Genomic DNA, 20,345 nt, shown 5'->3' with positions numbered 1-20,345 from the left:
CCCACATCTACTCCTAGAGGGCTATCCACTGGCATCACGCCTCTGCCCACACCCTCACCTCTTGACCCCCTGAGGCTAAAAGTGGCCTTTCTTTTCTAGGTATCCCAGGGAGCCAAGAGTCCTGGCCTATCTAGAAGAGGCTATGTAAGTCCATCTGTCAGGTAAGGGCGGGGGGGGGGGGCACAAAGCCAGGCCCTTTGGAGGAGGTACCACAGAAGAAGCCCCTGCCGTGGCCCCGAGAAACCTCCTGCACACCCCAGGACAGTAGTCAACCCATTCCACGGACTGGTGTGTCTGGGGACCATGGGCAGCAGAGCTGGGACATCTGTTCACAGCATCTCAACTGCTGGTACGAGGTTGGACACTGAGGAATGCCACTGCAGACCCCCTCCTGACACACTGTCCTTTTCTTGGGCTCTTCAGGCTATCCTTGTACATTGAACATGCTTTTTTGCACACCGACAATGTGTCAGGCACTGTTCCAAGCATGGATGACACAGTGGTGAACCGTACAGACCAAATTCTGGGTCCTGGCAGTTTTAGTTTCAGGGTGGGACACAGGAGGCAAATACTCCCAAAGACAACTGGGGATCCCTGGGTGGCTCAGCGGTTTGGCACTTGCCTTTGGCCCAGGGCACGATCCTGGAGTCCCGGGATCGAGTCCCGCATCGGGCTCCTGGCATGGAGCCTGCTTCTCCCTCTGCCTGTCTCTGCCTCTCTCTCTCTCTCTCTATCATAAATAAATAAAAATAAATCTTAAAAAAAATAGACAACTGAAGAGCACAGGGCTCTAGAAGGCGCACCTGCAGGGTCTTAATCAAAGGAGTATGTGGTGGGCCTGCAGATTAGGGCAGCCATTCTCTGAGACGAGCGACATGGAGGACAGAGGGCTGGTGTGGAGCTGTAGGGTGGGGATGGTTCTTGGCCCACATCCCACAGTCCTCATCTCATGCCTTCAGCCCTTTTAAGAAATCTGCAGCTGTGAAAGCTGCTCTGCTGGTGTCGTCAAAGCTGCCCCTGAGCAGTGTCTTGGCTGGGACCAAGACTGTTTTTGGTACCTGTGCCTGAGTAAGCATGAACTCCGAGCTCTGGCACCTGTTGGGGTGGCTGGAGTTAGGGAGGGGGTAGGACCAGGATTTGGGGTCTCAAGCACCTCCATCCCTCCTCATCAGGGTGCTGCGTGTGCATGTGGGAGAGCACTGGCAGGCCAAAGCGTTCCTGAAGGGAGCCGGTGTGGCAAGACGCTGCTGGAATGAAATGCTGATTTCTGAGAAACGGTTTTGGAATGAAACATATTTTAGATTAAGCGAGAGCCCAGGACCCTTTCCCAAAGTACCTCTGAAAAGAGCTTTCAACCTAAGTGGTGAAATTACCTTTTCCTAGTGAGGAAACCCTAGAAGTGCTGCCAGCAAACCTGCCAGCTTCAGAGGAAGCTGGTGAGTGGCCATGGCCCTCCCTGCGCGGGCGCCACCCAGCCTGCAGGCTGCCAAGGTGGCGTGTAGTGTGCCCACCACCGGGCTGCTTCTGGAAAGCCCTCGTTGCCTCACTAAACAGGCTGCTCTCCCCCACTGGGGACTCCCCGTGGAAAAGAAACCCCAGCACTCAGGGTGGCGAGGCTGTGATTTCCAGTTTCATTTTCCAGGTTCCATTGAGAAGCAGCTCCACTCCCCATGCCCCCGGGGCACCACAGAGGAGCTGAGGGGCAAGGAATGTGTTCCCACCAGCACCTGTTTCCTGGGGCTCCCGGAGGGTGGAGACTGGCTGAAGCCCCTGTATGGGAGGTTTGTTTAATTCAGATTCTTGGCTCCCCAATTGCTGAGGGGGGAGGTTTGGGCCCGTCAATGGTTCTGATGTGGCCCGGGGGCCCTGCTAGGCAGTCACAGCCTCAGAGACCATCAAAACAGCCAGAGTACAGCTGGAGCGCAGCCCATTCCCTCTCCAAGGCTCTTCCTGCCAGGAGCGCTGGTGGAAGGAACGTTGTTCAGAATCTCCTCCCTTTCCCTCACTGGTGTTGACCATGCTTCAGATGTCAGTTCCCTGGGCCTCGAGGTCTATGGAAAGCCCAGCCTATGGTCTTCACACAAACTCCTCTATTCCCCACATTCCACATTTCTCCTTAAGGTGCTAATTTGTAATAGGCATTCATAGAAATGAAGCGAGAAAAGTTCTATTAAGAGACTTTAGGTCCTTTTGTTCTGTCCCTTGTTCCGTTTATTTGTAATTTATAGCCTATGTAATTCCAAAAAGACTGTAAGGACGCTTATGTTTTTGTTTTTTTGCCCTGAGTGTGTGTGTGTGTCCATGTGTGTCACATGTGTGTGACTGTATTTGAGGTGGGCCTTCCAATGTACCCTTGCCCCAGTTTGACCTTGGAGGGAGCAGGTGGTGAGCTCCCCAAGCCTGGCAGATGTAGACCTTTCCTAATCTCTAGGGCAAATTTGTTCTTCGGTGTTTCTAGTATCAGTTTTTGATCAATCATTAATCAAAGTTGCAATAAAAAAGATAATCTTCTCAGGACTGGGCTGTAAAGATCCTGGTTGAAACCTTAAATAAACCCTTCTGTGGAAGCCTGAAAGCCAAGAGAGAAGGGTCTTATGTCTGTGGCTGGATCTGCAAGCAAATGAAGTCATCAACCATCTCTAATCAGGGGGTACAGACATGAACTTCAGTCACCTGCATGGCTGGGGCCTCTTGCTTCATTTTTCACTGCTGATGAAGCTGGCCAAGCTCTGCCTACTAGACCAGGTGGCAAAGGTAGGGAAGGAGGATATAGTTGGGCCCAAATGTGAGAGTCTGGGGGCACATCCATAGGATGTGACAGCTGGGATATATGGCTCTGGGGCCAGTACTTAATGGCAGCAGAAGCAGGGCAGCTAATATAGCCCACCTAGCCCACATGGTGGGGGGAACCCCTCTTTCTGATAGCTTTGCTCATTCCTGCTGACTTGTAGCTCTGCAGGGCACAGTGGTGCCTGGGATGGGGCAGGAGGCCCACTTCTCATGGGAGGAAGAGAGGAAGCAGCTGCTCCTCCACTGGGCCCAGCAGGGGTCAGAGGCTGTGGGGCCCTCACGCTTCTCGTAGCTCCCTCACGGTAGAGAGGGGAAGGATGTGCTCTTTGGGGCACGAGGTCACAGGCTCCTGACAGGCTACAGAAGTCAGATCTTGGGGCTAGCACCAGGGATAATGAGGCCCAGCACCAGGTCCAAGAAGCAAGGAAAACAAGGCAGAGCACAGGGCCCTGGGGAAGGGCAGCCTGGACCAAGATACTCAGGGGTTTGGTCACCAGTGGCTTCCGTAGGACTCACAACGAGTGCATTATACAAGAAGCCAACACGCTCATGTAGACCTACCGAAGATGTGTGGAAGCTGAGAATGGGGAGAGGCACTTGCTGTTTTCTCTGACCCCTCCTAACACATTACCAGTCCCACTCTGGTAACATGTTCTTAGAAACACAGATCAAAAGTTAGGTGTGAGAAATTGTTCAAAGAACTGATGTCCAGAACAGGAACAGACTTGTCCTGGGAGCCTCAAAGGGAGGAAGCAGCATTGACACGAATAGTTGAGAGATGGATGTGAGGAAGAGACTTCCCATAGGTTGAATATGGTCTCCAAAGATAGATCGGTAGATATACATACATATTTGTTTTTGAGAGAGAGAAAGGAAAGAGAGGAATAGAAAGGTACTCACCTCATTTTTAACAGCGGATGTTTCTAGCTGGTAATGTTTAAATTTTTTCCCTTTGTGCTTACCAACAGTTTCTAAAATGTTCATAATGTGCTCATATTACATTTTTAAAAAATTTGGTGAAACATACATAACATAGAATTTACCATTTTAACCATTTTCAAAAAAGTTTTCTTTATGGGGTGGTTGGGTAGTTCAGTTGGCTAAGCGTCTGCCTTTGGCTCAGGTCATGATCCCAGGATCATAGAGATAGAGCCACACGTCAATGGGCCCCTGTTCAGTGGGAAGTCCGCTGCTCCCTCTCCCTTTGCCCCTCCCCCTGCTTGTTCTCTCTCTCTCTCTCTCTCAAATAAATAAATAAAATATTTAAAAATAGGGACACCTGGGTGGCCCAGTGGTTGAGTGTCTGCCTTCGGCTCAGGTCGTGATCCTGGGGTCCTGGGATCGAGTCCCACATTGGGCACCCCACGGGGAGCCTGTTTCTGCCTATGTCTCTGTGTCTCTCATGAATAAATGAATAAAATCTTTTTAAAAATATTTAAAAATAAATATATAATAAAAAGTTTTATTTATTTACATAATCTCTACACCCACAGTGGGACTTGAATTCACAATTCTGAGATCAAGCCACACGCTCCTCCAAATGAGCCAGCCAGGTGTCCCATTTCGAGCACTGTTAAGTGTGCAATTTATTTTTATTTTTATTTTATTTTATTTTTTTTATTAATGATAGTCACAGAGAGAGAGAGAGAGGCAGAGATATAGGCAGAGGGAGAAGCAGGCTCCATGCACCGGGAGCCCGATGTGGGATTCGATCCCGGGTTTCCAGGATCGCACCCTGGGCCAAAGGCAGGCGCCAAACCGCTGCGCCACCCAGGGATCCCAAGTGTGCAATTTAATGATGATAAGTTGAATGTATAAGCAGCCATCACTACCATCCAGCTCTAAAAATTTTCTATTGTCCTCAATAGAAACACCAAACCCATTAGACTAATTCCATATTCCCTTCCAACCACCGGCCACTGGCTGCTACCACTTTACTTTCTATTTCTATGCATCTGACTACTCTAGCTACCCCATACAAATGAGGGACAATACAATACTTGTCCTTTTCTGTCTGGCTCATTCCACTTCTTAGTATAATGTTTTCAAGGTTCATCTATGCCTTACCATGTAGGGGAATTTCCATCCTTTTTCAGGCTGAATAATATTCCATTTCATGTGTATACTACATTTTGTTTATCTGTTCATCTGTCAATGGACATTTGGATTGTTTTCACTTTTTGGTTATTATGAGTAATGCTTATATGAACATGGGTGTAAAAATACTTCTTTGAGTTCCTGCTTTCAATTGTTTGGGTATATATCTAGAATTAAAATTGCCAGATCATATAGTATTTCTATGTTTAATTTTTTCAGTAGACACGATACCATTCCCCACAGCAAATATGCCATTTTACATTCCCACCAGCAATGCGCAGAGTTCTAATTTCTCCACATCCTTGCCAATACTTGCTATTTTCTATTTTTTTGATAATAGCCATCCTGATGGGTGTGAAGTCATATCTTATTATGGTTTTGATTTGCATTTACCTACCTCAAATTATTTATTTTTTAATCCAATTCTGTCTGGATCAAATCCTGGATCAAAGCCTTTGTCCTTTATCTCTTGATAATATGGACCTTTCTCCCTTATTCCCTTTGTCTGTACTTATTCTTTGCATTATATATATTCTTTAAAATTGTGGTAAAGTACACACAACATAAATTCTACCGTCTTAACCATTTTAAGTGTACAGTTCAGTATCTTTAAGTAAATTCACATTGTTATGACCTAACCCAAGTTACCATATAAAAGGAAACAAGTACATAAAAAAAAAAAAGGCAAGCAAGCAAGCAATGATTCTCAGCCCGTGGAGACATTCACACACTTCGGCTCAGTCTTGGCAAGAGTTTACATTCATCTACTAAGCATCTCTGATGCTCTGGGCTCTATGCTGAGCAGGAGACTTTGAGGTGAGTGTGATCTGGTTTCCGCCCTTGGATTTCATCTCCGCACAGAGCAGTTAAAACCAAGGCTGTTCTGGGACAAAAGGACCACCCTGTTATGCAATGCAGTGTTGGGAAGGTGGCAGATGTGGGAGCTTCAAAGGATCTGTGGACATTTGCAGGTACTCAAGTGCAGAGAGGACGTGGCCTGTGCTGTTGGGCTATGGCGGCGCTTATCACAACCGCCATTACGTAAGCACCTGTTAATAATTCATGTGTGTCTTCCAGACTCAGCTGTAAGCTTCATGAGAGCAGGGCCAGATGGTCTTGCTCACTGTTGAACCCTACTGTGCCCAGCACAGGCAGGGGTAAAATGAATACTTGCTGAGTAAGTATTGAGGAGGAAGAGGAGGAGGAGAGAGATGTCTCTTTCCAGAGTCTTGGCTGTGAAAGGCAGACAGCATGGCTGTGCTGCATGGGGACAGAGGGTGGAGGAAGCATCACACAGACAATGTTGGCATGAGCACGTCAAACATTGAACCATGGCAGCCAGTAGAGTAGAGCCTGAAGACCCAGGTTTGAAAGAACTAAAGGGCAAGATTGCTGGGAGGGGGCCTTGGTGAAAGGGGAGAGGCTGTGATGCATTCTCAGTGGAAGGAGAGGGGTCTCTCTTTTTATGAGACTCAGATGGCCAAAGACAGAATGTGCCAGTTGTTGGCAAGGACGTAAAGCAACTGGAACCCTCAGGCACTGCCATGTGTTCTCCCTGTTAGTATTCCAGGCTTCAGATAGCACTCTGGTCTCTGGTTGGTGCAGACTACCATTTACACCAGTCAAGAGAACACCAACATCTGTACTTAGACCACCAGACATGAAAGGCTCTATGTCCGGAGCGATTTCCAAGATGGGCCTGAATCCATGGAACATGGCACGACTGACAGCCCAGAGTTGGCTCCATGCTCACCAGCCTACCAAATGTCAACCTTGCCTATGTGCCTCCATCTCATGCCACATGGTTGGCAGGACTTCAGTCAACAGAAAGTGGACTGTGCTCTTTTCAAATAGCATGTGGATGGGTCCTGGCGAGGCTGCACCCCTGCTTGCTGAGCTCTGGACACCACGGTGAATTCCATCAGGGCGTCCAGAGCCCTTCTGCCTAAGGGGCCTTTATGCATACCAAGCTGGGCACCAGCATCCTAGTCCCCTGCTGGTGGTCCCACTCCAGACTCACTGCACAGAGCTCCTTGCTCCAGACATGGGATGTGCCAACAGGGAGCCCACAAAAGGCAGCTCTGCTCAACACCTGCACAGCTCCAGTCTGAGGGAAGGAAAATGCTGACTCCGTGTGTGGTCTGTATTTTCACTGCATCTTCCTTTTCAAGTTGGAAGTTGTTGTCACTGAGTTACCAAATGCCCTCTACCCACTGTTGGGGAGCAGAGAGAGGTGCTCAGCAGTTCCTGGGGTAAGAGTACAGTCCAGAGGGGGACATGAGATGAACCCAAATGACAGCACAGACCCAGTACAAAGCAGTGTGCCATCAGGTGCCACACTGCATGGTCTCATCCTCAGTGCTGCAGGAGCTCAGCAGGGTGAGGGGTCCTATAGGGGTGGGCTGGGGAGGGAAAGTCTTGGAGCAGGGCCCCCACGGTGGGGAGCAGAGGACAGAAGAGACCATTACAGGTGACAGAAACAACAAAACAGGACCTCTATGCAAATGCACAGAACTCAAGACCTGGCCAGGCTTGGACTCATGTGGGAGAGGCTCACTGGCTGCCCTTTTACCCAGGAGAAAGGCCACAGATGGCAGGCTCTCGGCCCCACCCAGGCCCCTGTAACACATGTTCCACTGTCCCTAGTCTGACCACAACCCCCACATGAGCTGTGTCCTGTTCATGCTCGCTTAGAAACTGGGAAGTACCTGGCATGTGGCCCCTCCACTTCCTCCACATGATTGCTTGGGGCTCTGGGGGGATCAGCGAGGGATCATTTTTGTGGTCAGGAAATGTCTGTGGCAGCTTTGGACACCACAGTCCCTCTCTCTGTGCCCTTCTGAAGTAGAGGCTACATTCCCAGAGACTTACAACTGCCTAAACTCCAGCTCCAATCTCTTGCTTCTTCCAGGTAGGCTTATCTTAGTGTGGGGGACGGAGGGTGGAGGTTACCTTTCCCCAGCTTCATGAGGTCCCCTCAGATCCAAAATACTCTGAGTTCAAGGGCAGGACATCGAGAAACAGAGCAGCAGATACTAACTTGTGGTTTAGTTCAATGGTTTTCAACCTTGGCTGCACATAAGAACCACCTAAGGAACTTCTTAAAAATACTCATGTCCAAATACTTAAACAGGCACTTTGCAAAGAGGGGATCTAAATGGCTAATAAACATATGAAAAGGTGCTCAACTGTATTAGTCATCAGGGAAATGCAAATTAAAACCACATCGTGATGCCATTGCACACCCTCCAGAATGGCTAACATGAAAAAGATATAAAATACCAATTGCTGGCAAAGACGTGAAGCAACCAGAACTCTCATATATTGCTGGAGGGGTGCAAATGGGTACGGCCATTTGGAAAATTATTTGGTATAGAGTACGAAAGTTGGGGATCCCTGGGTGGCTCAGCGGTGTGGCACCTGCCTTTGGCCCAGGGCATGATCCTGGAGTCCCGGGATCGAGTCCCACATCGGGCTCCTGGCATAGAGCCTGCTTCTCCTTCTTCCTGTGTCTCTGCCTCTCTCTCTCTCTGTCTATCATAAACAAACAAACAAACAAACAAATAAATAAATAAATAAATAAATCTTTAAAAAAAAATAGAGTACGAAAGTTGAACACATTCGTATCCATGCCTGCCTTAGCAATTCCACTTCTAAGTATGCACCCAATGGACATGCATACAAATGTGGTCCGAAAGCCGCCACTGGTATGCTCATAGCAGTAGTAGTTATAACAACCTCAAACCCCAAACAACAATCCAAAAACCCAAATACCCAACAACAGTAATATCCATACGGCTGAATGCTCTATAGCAATGAGAATGAATGGACTACAGCAACCATATGCAATAGCTTGCGTGAATCTCACAAACACAGTATTAAGTGGAAGAATCCAGACATGAGAGCCCAAATACAGTATGATTCCCTTTATATAATATAAAGCTTGAAAACAGGTAAGACTCATTTCTACCATTAGAAGTGAGAATGGTGGTTACCCTTCGGGGCACCAGGGGACATTGGTAATGTTCTGCTTCTTGATCTGGATGCTGGTTACTTCGGGTAGCTGGAGTTCACTTAGTGAAAATTCACTGAGATTTCCACTTAGGGTTTGTGTTGTTGTTGTTGTTGCATGTATGTTATCCTTCAGTACACACTTAGATTTTTTTTTTTTTAACCCGGGTCAATTCAGCTGGCCTCAGTGAGACTAAGGCCCAGGCATTAATATTTTTTAATATCCTTGATGACTGTAGTGTGCCACCAGGATTGAAAGCCACTGGTTTGATTTTTTGGGAAAAGGAGATCCACTGAGAGGCTTCAAACAGTCCTGACAAAAGGCACTCTCCAATCAGGTGGAGCACGATACCCAGGCAGGAAGAGGTCCATCTTTGCTGAGGTGAGCAAGCCTCCTGCACGGGCAGAGGAAGCACTGTGGCCCGCTGTTGTAATGTTTCTTCTCTGGCAGTGTCTGTTGAAAGCTGGTTGCATCAGTTTGTAATGGGGTTTAGTGACAGCAAGGTGGACCCCAGCCGCGCCCCAGAGCACTGGCTTATCAGCACAGCTGCTGCAGGGCCATTTATAGAGAGGAGGCAGCTGGCCTTCCCAGGGATATTACCCAGGCCAGAGGCACTGCTGAGGATGTGCCACTTGGGCAGGGGCAGGAAGGGGCACGGATGTCTGTGTTTGTCGGTAACATGCAAGTCTGGGTTCCAGATGATACCTAAACTCCCTGGCCTCTGGGTTCAGATTAGGAACTTGCAACATCTTGTTGAGGACTACAATGTGCTTGGTTCAAGTGCCCAGGCTGAGAATTTTCCTTCCTCTCTTTGCGGTTAGAGGCAACCACCCTACAATTGCCATCTCCAGCATACTCTGGACAACGGGCAGCTTGGACAGGAAAAGACAACATGGGCTTACACGTTACGCAGGAGTTCTGCCCACCTGGGCCTCATCCCAGTGCATGGACCATGAACCTCCCACTGTGGGAAGGATCATGCGTCCCTCAGAAGCTTCCCCCAGCCCTCCAGGGCCCTCCACCATCCAGCCATGGGTTGCCTCTTGTCCGTGTCCCTACATGTCTGCCTCACAGCATCACGTTTACAGAATAAGAGTGAACAGGAAGGGGCCTGGGCCCACTTGCAACTCTGCTGAGTGGAATGCAGTTGGGGGGGGGGCAGGTGTCAGGGGGCTCAGCTAAGCTTACTTGGCCGATGGACACAGAGTGGCGTGGGCTGGAAGAGGACAAGCTAAACCGATGAAAGCTAAATCGCTGGAGGGTAGCCAGCAGAACAACGAATCTGTCTCTAACTGTCCAGTCCCCACTCCTCAAATTAAAAAAAAAAAAAAAAAAAAAAAAAAAAAGCCCTAGAAGTGAAAGAAGCTTGAATAAGGAAGCCAGGTTGTAAAGATATGAGTGTCTCTCCAGTGAAGCTGTAACTCCCCGCTTCTCTGGCTTTCATTGTCCCCTCTCCAGGAAATTGGGGTGATACTCCAATCTACTCCTGGATTTTCCTCCCTGCCCAGGAGGGGGGCTGAGAGTTAATAATGGCTCTGCTAGAGTGGCCAGTGGGACACTGTGCCAAGCTCTGTGCCTATGCTGTCCCTGGCTGGGGCCTCGGCCTCCATGTGCCACCTCACCTCCCTCATCTGTGAAATACCACATGGCAAGCCCCGCCAGCCAGAGTGCCACTACCCCTTCCTGTTGTCTGCTTTACAAAGCATTTGTGAAATGTTTCCTTTTTGTACCTCAGGAAATGGGTGGCCAGGAAGAGTACTTGATTCTACCTTTTCCCTAGAGGTATGCATGCTTCAAAGGGCTGTGCAAATTAAACCAAACCTGAGGTCTGACTAGGCTGGGAGAGTGAGGAGGAAAGAGAATCCTGAGAGTGTTCCAGCAGGGAAGTCATGGAGGCCCAGTGAAGGCTGATCTTGGGGTGTGGCTGAAGGACAGATGGACTCTGGGTGCTCCTCCTGCATGTGACTTGTGACCGGGGCCTAGGCTGTGGGCCTCCCTGGGCTCTAGGTTATCCTTATCCTAGGGGACAAACAAGCACACGACACTCCTCAGAACAAAAGTATCAAGAAGGCCACTGAGCTGGAAACACACAGGCTCAGTGAGTCTGACTGAAAGGACTCCTAATGTCAGATCTAGGGGAATCCCACGTGGACGTGGCCTGGATGTCCCCCAAATGTACACTCTTACCTTAAAGACCCAACAAGGATCTGTTATTCAGGGAGTTATTTCTTCATTTTTCTGAAACTGTTGATGTTTTCTGGTCAGTCATATAATTTCTGAAAGTCATCATAAATTCTCTCTCCTGGTTTCCTTTTATTGACATGCTTATTTCCCTCCTCAGAACACTCCAGTGAGTAATATTTCCCCATATGGAGAAGTCACTAATCCAGCACCTTCTACCATGTCTTATAGCTAAAAACTTGAATGGGAATTTTTAAAAGCCACCCCCCCCAACCCCCCACCCCACCTCATCCCCTGTGTCATTCAGAGACGTCACAAAGCTCATACAAAGAACTCTTAGGAGAATCTTGCAGGGACTATTCTTGTTTTAGATGCAAATCAGAAAAGGTTTCTGTATCGTCAGAGTCCCAGTGGGAACCAGATGCACTGCACCGATAAGCAAGGAGATGGAGTAAGGAAGGACTATGTCCCCTATGTCCTGGGTGAGCAGGACTAAGGAAAGCACAAGGGGAAGAGAAGCCTCCCAGAGCCAGCAATAGGCTAGGGTGGTGGGGGAGGGGGAGGTGTTACCTCCACCTTGAAGGGAGGAGGGCGAGGGAGCCCATCCATGGTGGAACAGACACAGGGCTGCAGGAGTGGGCTGCTATAAGGGTTGTGGCTTTAGGGTGGAGAACACAGACTCTGCTGACCAGAGGCCTAGCAGAAGAGGTAACGGGGGAGGGGTGGATAAAGCACCCCACTATTATTCTCCAATCTCCTACAGGGTTGGCCAAACCCAACTGGAAGCATGATGACGCCATGCTGCCTGGTTGATGCAGTCCAACAAACGTCAAATACTGGGAGGTGTGAGTAAGGGTAGAGAACAGGTAGGGGCAGGGCAGTGGCAGGATACTCCACACACTCATCTGGGTTAGCCACTCAGAAGGAGTAGATTGGAAGTTAATGTGCTATAATGTTGCATCCTCATCACAAATGAATGGCACAAGAGGCAGCCACGACAGAGATGATGGTGGAAAAAGGCTCAAGGCAGGGGTGGGGATGGTGATGAGGGTGGCTGGGTGGCTCAGTTGGTTTCGGCTCAGGCTGTGATCCTGGAGTCCTAAGTAAGAGCCCTGTGTTGGGCTCCTTGCTCTGCAGAGTCAGCTTCTCCCTCTCCCTCTGTTCTTACCCCTGTTGTGCTTTCTCTCATGCTCTCTCTCTCTCTCAAGTAAATAAATAAAATCTTTAAAAAAAAAAAAAGGCTTATGGGATTTTAGCACAGTGACCCTAGTCCCCATCACAGAGGGACAAGTTACTCTACTTAGCTTCATAATTCCAAGGCAAACATGTACATTCATAAAGTTGACTCTGAATTACCAGCAAAGGGTTATATGTGGTCACTGTACTACTTAACAGAGCTTTAACTGGGCAGGCAAGATTGTAACACAATTTAGACAAGTACTTCCTTCCAAAAGAAGTAAAACAGGGCTTCCAGTTAAAGACATCAGGTTACTCACATGTCCCAGTCTTCTTTCTCTCCTGAAGTGTCACAAAAATGCCAGTCAGGAAATAAAATGGTATACTGGGGGGAGGGATGAAATTGATGGTGGGTATTAAGGAAGGCATTTATGATGAGTACCGGGGGATGTACAAAAGTGTAGAATCACTACATTGTACACCTGAAACTAATTTTACACTGTATATTAACTGACCGGAATGTAAATAAAAACTTAAAAATAAATAAAAAATAAGTTAAAAGAAAAAAGAAAGGAAATGGTATAAACCCTCAAGTGCAAAGACAATAGTAAAGGAGACATGAGTGGATGAGATTTGAGCAGACTCCAGGAAGATGGAAAGCAGATGGAGGAATGATGGCTGGCATGGAGGAAGCTAGTCTCCTAGGGCCCACGGAGGAGGATGCAGACAGGAGGTCAGTCCTCTCATGCCCAGAGCCCTGGAGGAACTCTAACCTCAGGGTAATTATGGATTGTGATGGTGGGCTCAGGAATAGGAGGCAGCAGAGTAAAGAACTAGAGAAATCCTTCTAGATCCCACTACACATTCTGCCTGGCACAGCAGGAGACTAAAGACCCAGAATCAGAGAGATGGAGGCAGAGGAGATAGCAGATGAGCACAAGGATACAAATGGGGCACGAGGGCAAAGTCTGAAGACCGAACAGTGAGATTCAAGGTCTCCAGTCCTTTCACCCCAATCCTGCCCCAGGCATATATCACCCTATTCTGGAGTGTGTTGTATTTAAAACATGGCTGCACATTTTTTTGAACATATTTTCCATTGAGAAGTGGGTGTCAGTCTCCTTCCCCGAATCCCTGAACAAGTGTAAACTTGTTATTATTACCTATTCTTAGAAAGTTTTTGAGATGTACTTTATGTCTAGGTGTGGCAATTTTTTTTTTTACCTAAGTTCAATTTAATTGACATATATTGTATTACTAGTGTCAGAGGTAGAATTTAGTGATGCATCAGCTGCACACAACACCCGTGCTCATCGCACCCCGTGCCCTCCTCAATGCCTGTCCCCAGTTACCCCGTCCCCCCTCACCCCCACTCCAGCGACCCTCAGTTTGGTTCTTAAGAGTTAAGAGTCTCTTATGACTTGCCTCCCTCTCTGTTTTTTTAAATGTACCCTATGTGCTCAAGAAAAATGTTTATTTTCCGAGTCTTGTTTTCTGTATATGTACACTGAGCTTGTTGATTGTCCGAACCTCCCATATCTTTACTAACGGTCTTTTGCCTGACCTGTCAGTAATTGGAAGAAGTGCTCTGAAATCTCTCACTGTAATGATGGATTTTCAAATTCCCCTTGTTTTATCAGTTTTGCTTTATACATTTTGAGGCTATCTTGTTAGGTGAATAAAGTTTAGAATTATGCCCTCAAAAACAAAAACAAAAACAAAAACAAAAACAAAAAAACATTTTATGCCTGGTTTTTCCTGGAGCTGAGATGGCATCTACAGCTCCGATTCTGGCTCTGGATCCGGCTCCGGCTTCAGCTTCACCTCTGGCTCCAGCTCGGGCTCAGGGTCAGGCTCAGGTTCAAGGATCCCTCTCAGAGGCCTGTGGGGTTGCTATTAATTATATGGCATCTTACGAGCTGAACGTCAGTGATGGTTATTTATCTATGGTCTGTTACTTCGATGAAGACCCGGATGCATCTGTTTATGTCCCCTTTTTCCAAAACCAAGCTGAGGTGAAGAAAGAACACACAAGGCAGTTCATAAGATACCTGAAGGAGCATAAGAGTAAAGTCTGCCTTCCAGTGGTTAAGAGGCTTGACAAAGAGTACTGAGGAACGAATGTACAAGCTATAGTGATGGCTTTGGAGTTGGAAAACGGGTTACACAAGCTCCTGCAAGACCTGCAGAACTTGGCTTCTCAGAAGAATGAAACCGATCTCTTAGAATTCCTGAAAAGGTTCATGGGTAAACAGAAGAGGAACATAAAATATCTGGAATACTAGCATAGCTATCAGAAGGAAGTAGAAAGGCTGACTTCGAAGGAAGGTATCTTGGAACAGTTTGGTGAAGCATCAGGCAGACAGGCTTAACATCTGAAGGCAACACAGCAAGTCTTCCATTGTAGTAGTTCCCAAAAGCAGCTACTTAAAAATCTGGATCTCTATTTGTTTTTTTTTTTTTTTTCCTTTTTATTTTATTTATTTATATGATAGTCACACAGAGAGAGAGAGAGAGGCAGAGACACAGGCAGAGGGAGAAGCAGGCTCCATGCACCGGGAGCCTGAAGTGGGATTCGATCCCGGGTCTCCAGGATCACGCCCTGGGCCAAAGGCAGGCGCCAAACCGCTGCGCCACCCAGGGATCCCTGGATCTCTATTTGACAGAAGACTGCTTTCCTTTTAATAGTATCCCAATCTTTGTTGTCATACATGGAAATAAATTGGCTTTGCATTACCAAAAAAAAAAAAAAAAAAGCCCATCTTGGGCTCCTCAGTGCTATGGGTGCCCCTTGGAGGACCCAGGAGCCCTCCCCATAGAACCAACACTGATATGACAAGTCTTTCTTCCTTCATCCTCCAACATGCAACATCAAAGAGAAAAAAAAAAAGAAAGAAAAAAAGGAGAAAATAAAGCCTTACTTTGTTTTACTTGCCATTTATTGTAAGAAAACTTTAAATCATTTTTAAGGAAACATTCTAAAGCAAGGCTGGAAAATGTCTGATTTTTCTATAGAAAGTTGAGTATAGTATGTAACTGCTGGCAACCCACTGTCCCTTTGTGGTCTGTGGCACCCAAAGCATGTGGACATACTTGATGTTCTCAGCAAGAGGAAGAAAGTATGGTCCAAATTAAATTTTCCAAATTAAAGATTTCAGTTTATACAAAATGCATCTAGCATCATGTAAATTTTTCTATGACCAAATATCTTTTAAATTATAATCCTGAAATAATATTTTTGTCACATATAAGAGCAACTTTTTAACATTGTAAAACAGTCCAAACAATATAAATGTAAACATAATAAAGAATGAAAATTCCCTTTATTCCTCAAAAAAAAAAAAAAAACCCAGGTGGGCCTTGTGACTACGGTGGCAAATGATGCCATGTGACTTCCAACGCCAGGCCATAAAAGGTCATGCAGCATCCATATTGCTAGCTGGAACATTCACACTGGAGCTCTAAGCTACCACATATGAAGTCCAACTCCTGGGCAGGATGCTAGAGAGGCCATGCGTAATCTCTCTGGTCACCAGTCCCAGCCAAGCCCAGGCTCCCTGCTTATCCCTGCCAAGGGAAGAACCATCTTTAAAGTGGACCCTTCAGGGATCCCTGGGTGGCGCAGCGGTTTGGTGCCTGCCTTTGGCCCAGGGCGTGATCCTGGAGACCTGGGATCAAATCCCACGTCAGGCTCCCGGTGCATGGAGCCTGCTTCTCCCTCTGCCTATGTCTCTGCCTCTCTTTCTCTCTCTGTGTGTGACTATCATAAATAAAAATTAAAAAAAAAAAAAGATTTTAAAGTGGACCCTTCAGCTCCAGCTGTTCCAATCCCAGCCACTCAAGCCTCTGTTCATTTCAGTCATCCCAACCTAGGCTCCAGACACTGGGGAGCTGAGCCTTTCTGAATTCCTGACTTGTAGAATAATAAAATGGCTCTTGTTTATGCTGCTAAGTTCTGGGGAGGTTTGTTATGCAGCAATAAGTAATGGAAACAAGGAATCAGAAATGCTTCTCTTGAGAAGTGGAACGGCTCAAGTGGTGGTTCTCAGTGGGGTGATCTTGCCCCCCCCCCCCCCCCCCCCCCCCCCCCCCCCCGCCCAGGGGACATTTAGCAATGTTTATAGACATTTTCGGTTATCACAACTCTAGGAAAGGCATCTGGAGCTTCAGGGATACTGCTCAGCATTCTACAGTGCATAAAAGCCCCTGACAACAAAGAATTATTTGTACTAAGATATCCATAGCACCAAGGTTGAGAAACCTAGTTCTGGGGAAAGGCTCTGACATTTAGAGGCTTGTTAACTGAAAAGACTGGCTTGCTCTCTACAGAGAAGCCCTAGCTAATAAGTTGTTCCCAAACAGACTATCTATTTATTCACTCATTCATTCATTCATTCATTCATTCATGAGAGAGGCAGAGAGAGAAAGGCAGAGGGCATAGGCAGAAGAAACAGGCTCCCTCTGGGGAGCCTGATGCAGGGCTCAATCCCAGGACTCTGGGATCAAGACCTGAGCCAAAGGCAGACGCCCAACCACTGAGCCACCCAGGTGCCCCTCAAACAGTTTAATTTGGGTTTTCATTGCTTCATTCATAAGTATCAACAGATAGCCAGGACATTTGACATTTGAGGAGAGCCTCCAAAATGAAAGAAAACAAACAAAAGGCAACTAGGTGGAAACAAAGATAATAAAAAGAAGAGATTAAAACAAAACAAATAGACAAAAGAAAAATAAACGATGCCTTCAGAGAGGTAAGAGGGCAACAGTATATCCATAAAACAAGAACGTGATATTATGAAAGACAGCATGGAAAACAAGAATGAATAATTATATATTAAAAATATGGAAGCCGAAATTAAAATAAAATCAGCAGAAGGCTTGGGGGATAAAGTCAAGTAAAGTTTCCCAAGAAGTAGACGCAGAGGCAAAGGTCAGGGCAATACAGAAAATACAAGATCCGAAGAGTAATCCAGTAGGTCCAACAGGTAAAATAAAGGGGAGAAAATTACCAAAGATAGAAGATTTTTTTCCCCCAGAACTCAAGGACACACAACACACTACTTAGCTCTGCAATGAAGACTATGTCTACATTTACTTCTGAGTTAACCAAAAGTCATGTTATATTCTTACCAGGAGACCAAGGGAAGAGAACTGGAAGTGGCTTTATAGGAAAGCTCAATTCTTGACTCCCACAAGAGGTCAACAGACGTCTAAAATGGGTAAATCAAGAAATAACAATATAAACAGAACTAGAAACTAATGAAAGAGTTGAAAGATGCTACCTCTAGAGAGAGCTGGACTGAGAAAGCTAAGGGAGGGGAGGGGATTTTTATTATGAGCCTCTCTGTACTGTTGATACAGAAACCATTTGCATGCATTATTTTGACAAATTTGATAAAACAGAAATTAATTAAAAATGAGTACAGTTAAAAATTGCAATGCGATGGGATTAAGTTTGATTATTTGGAAAATTCGCTGATGTGGATGAGCCATGCCATGCCATGCCCCATTTACCTCATGAATGTGGAGGAGTTTCTCCTGACCTCACTGGCCAGTGAAAGCAGTTTGTGGGTGGGGGTGGGATGGGGACCTACACACCAATCCCTTGGAGGTGGGGTCACCAGTTACTGGATCCCTTTCCCAGCATTGCTGCATTTGAGTATGGATCCTGCCAGGGTGCCAAAGGAGAGAAGAGCTAGTTACTCTTTGAGAAATTTAGGAATTCACTAGGATTTCTTGCCTCTTCTACTCTGGACTCGGACAAAGTGCTAGATTTCTGAAGGTCCAGAGCCTCTGTGCTGATGTGCTCAGCTGCTAGAGGTGGCTGCACACACTCATTGTCTCATGCGACAGATGGGCCTTGAGTCACCATATCTCCTACCAGGAGCTCCCCAGGAGGGGCGAAAGCAGGGAACATGCCTGTAAGGGCTTGTGCCTTACCTCTAAGGTGCATCTCCTTGGGTGCCAGGCCTCAGGCCTAACAGTCCTTCCTGTTCTTTCCCTCACCCACTGCCCTTCCTCTTCCTCCTCCTTCCTGCCTCTACCCACCACCCTCCTCCGTGCCCCCCCAGCCCCGCCCTAGGGGCTGCTCAGCTGGCTTGCTTGCCAAATGCACCGCAGGTTTTTTCTTTTAACCTTTTCAATTGTTACTTCCTTTTTGAAATTACATCATTATTACATAAGTAACATGTATTCCTCATACAAAAACAAGAAAATTTTGAAAATCACTCACAATTCTACCAGCCAAATAAAACTCAGTACTTGTCTATGAATTTCCAGGATGTTTCCAGGCTTATGCACAAGTAGAAATACTACTGGCTCACGCCTCATCTGGGTACCCATCTGTTGAGCACTCAACACAGGCCAGACCCTGTGCTGAGGCCTTTAGATGTGTTAATCCCACCCAATTCTCGAAACTTTGCGAGACCTGTGTTATTATGCCCATTTTACTGGCAAGAAGTAGAAGCTTAAGGAGATCACATCACTTGTCTGAGCTCTCACATGGGTTAAGAGACTGACCTGGATTTCAACCCTCCAGCCTGAGTCCCAAGCCACTTGCCTTGCATGTTTGCTGAGCTTTCTACATTTCTTTTTCTTTCTTTTTTTTTTTTCACTTAGCAATACATGTAAACATCTTTCTTGCCAATAAATATACACCTAGGATGTGCCAAATTTTAAAGGACCAATTCCTTTTTCTTGGGCTTTTCAACGTTTCTTTCCTTTCTTTTTTTTTCATATTATAAAACAATGCAGTGACAACTATCTTTATACATATATCTTTGCACGATTTTCCTAGGATAAATTCCAGAAAGAGGAATTGCTGGGTCCAAGGCTAAATACATTTTTAACACTTCTTCTCTAATTATGTCAGCAGTACACATCGGTACACAATTGCCCACCTCCATTATTTACTGAGTGTTTTGCTCTCTAAAATTTGGGCTGTGATTTAACACAGAATCAGAGAACCCTGATGCAGGAAGCATTCTATATATCTCTAGATCTAGACCCAAACATCTTTGCTTAAAAAAAAAACAATGTCGGGGATCCCTGGGTGGCACAGGGGTTTGGCGCCTGCCTTTGGCCCAGGGTGCGATCCTGGAGACCCAGGATCGAATCCCACATCGGGCTCCCGGTGCATGGAGCCTGCTTCTCCCTCTGCCTGTGTCTCTGCCTCTCTCTCTCTCTCTGTGTGACTATCATAAATAAAAACAAAAACAAAAACAAAAAAACAATGTCCAGGACCCTGACTTCAGCAGGCCTGATAGAAAACAAGGAAACAAGAGACCAAGGAGAGGCCAGGAAAGCACAGCAGGAGGCCAGCTGTGGACACAACCAACCGGCTTGGAGGAAGTTGTTCTGTTTTCCCAAGGAAAGCACAGTCTTCTTGGGTCTAAAGACCTTGAGGCCACCATGGATGATCCACTGCTCAATACTGAGCTGTCCTCACTGTCCATAGCACCCACAACTCTATCCAGGAATTCAAGACGAGTCCGCTGGACCTTCACTTCATCCAGCTGCCAACACTTTCAACACTCTGGTCTTCCTTGAATACATTCCAAGGCCTTTTAGGTTGGGAAGTCCCAAACTAGACACAGTCTTATTGTTCTCTTACCTTGATGTTGTTTTCTTCCAACAGGTTGCAAACTCTGGCACCTGGAGAAGAAAAGGAAAGTAACTGATTGAGACAGAGCACTGAGGGTAGGTCCTGAGGCGCGCGCGCGCGCGCGCACACACACACACACACACACACAGCCTGGATGGAAGCTAAGTGGGGCCCCTCATTGGTGGTGGATTCTTCAGAAGCCACTGAGGTGTGAGCTGGCTGCATGCTGGCCCAGGTCAGACGCAGGCACCATGACTTCTACACACAGACATTCTCCGCTTGGGGCGTTTAATTTTCTCACTCAGTCTATTAATGCTCCTATGCTGGCAGGAACCCCAGTGCTTTTGCCACTATGTCTCAAAGCCTTTTATAAACAGTAAGCCATTCTTTTGTGTATTTTGAGTCATACAGCCATTCATCAAGTATTTGTTGAGCCCTGACTATATCAGGCTCTAGAGATACAGCAGTAGACAGAAGAGACAAAAA

General features: G+C 46.7%; 1 protein-coding gene across 2 annotated transcripts in view; it reads right to left on the bottom strand.

Moving 5' to 3' along the window:
* RAD50 (RAD50 double strand break repair protein) overlaps positions 1 to 20,345 on the bottom strand; it is a 230,493-nt gene that overhangs the window by 169,701 nt on the left and 40,447 nt on the right. For both annotated transcript variants that reach the window (XM_035696870.2, XM_049116046.1), the window contains exon 3: positions 19,869 to 19,909. The gene's annotated coding sequence lies outside the window, so the exon portion shown is untranslated. The remainder of the gene's footprint in view (positions 1 to 19,868; positions 19,910 to 20,345) is intronic.

The sequence above is a fragment of the Canis lupus genome, chromosome 11 (assembly GCF_003254725.2).
Source record: "Canis lupus dingo isolate Sandy chromosome 11, ASM325472v2, whole genome shotgun sequence".
NCBI classification, from domain to species: domain Eukaryota; kingdom Metazoa; phylum Chordata; class Mammalia; order Carnivora; family Canidae; genus Canis; species Canis lupus.
Note: the sequence above shows the minus strand (reverse complement) of the source record. Positions and strands in the feature narration are given on the sequence as shown.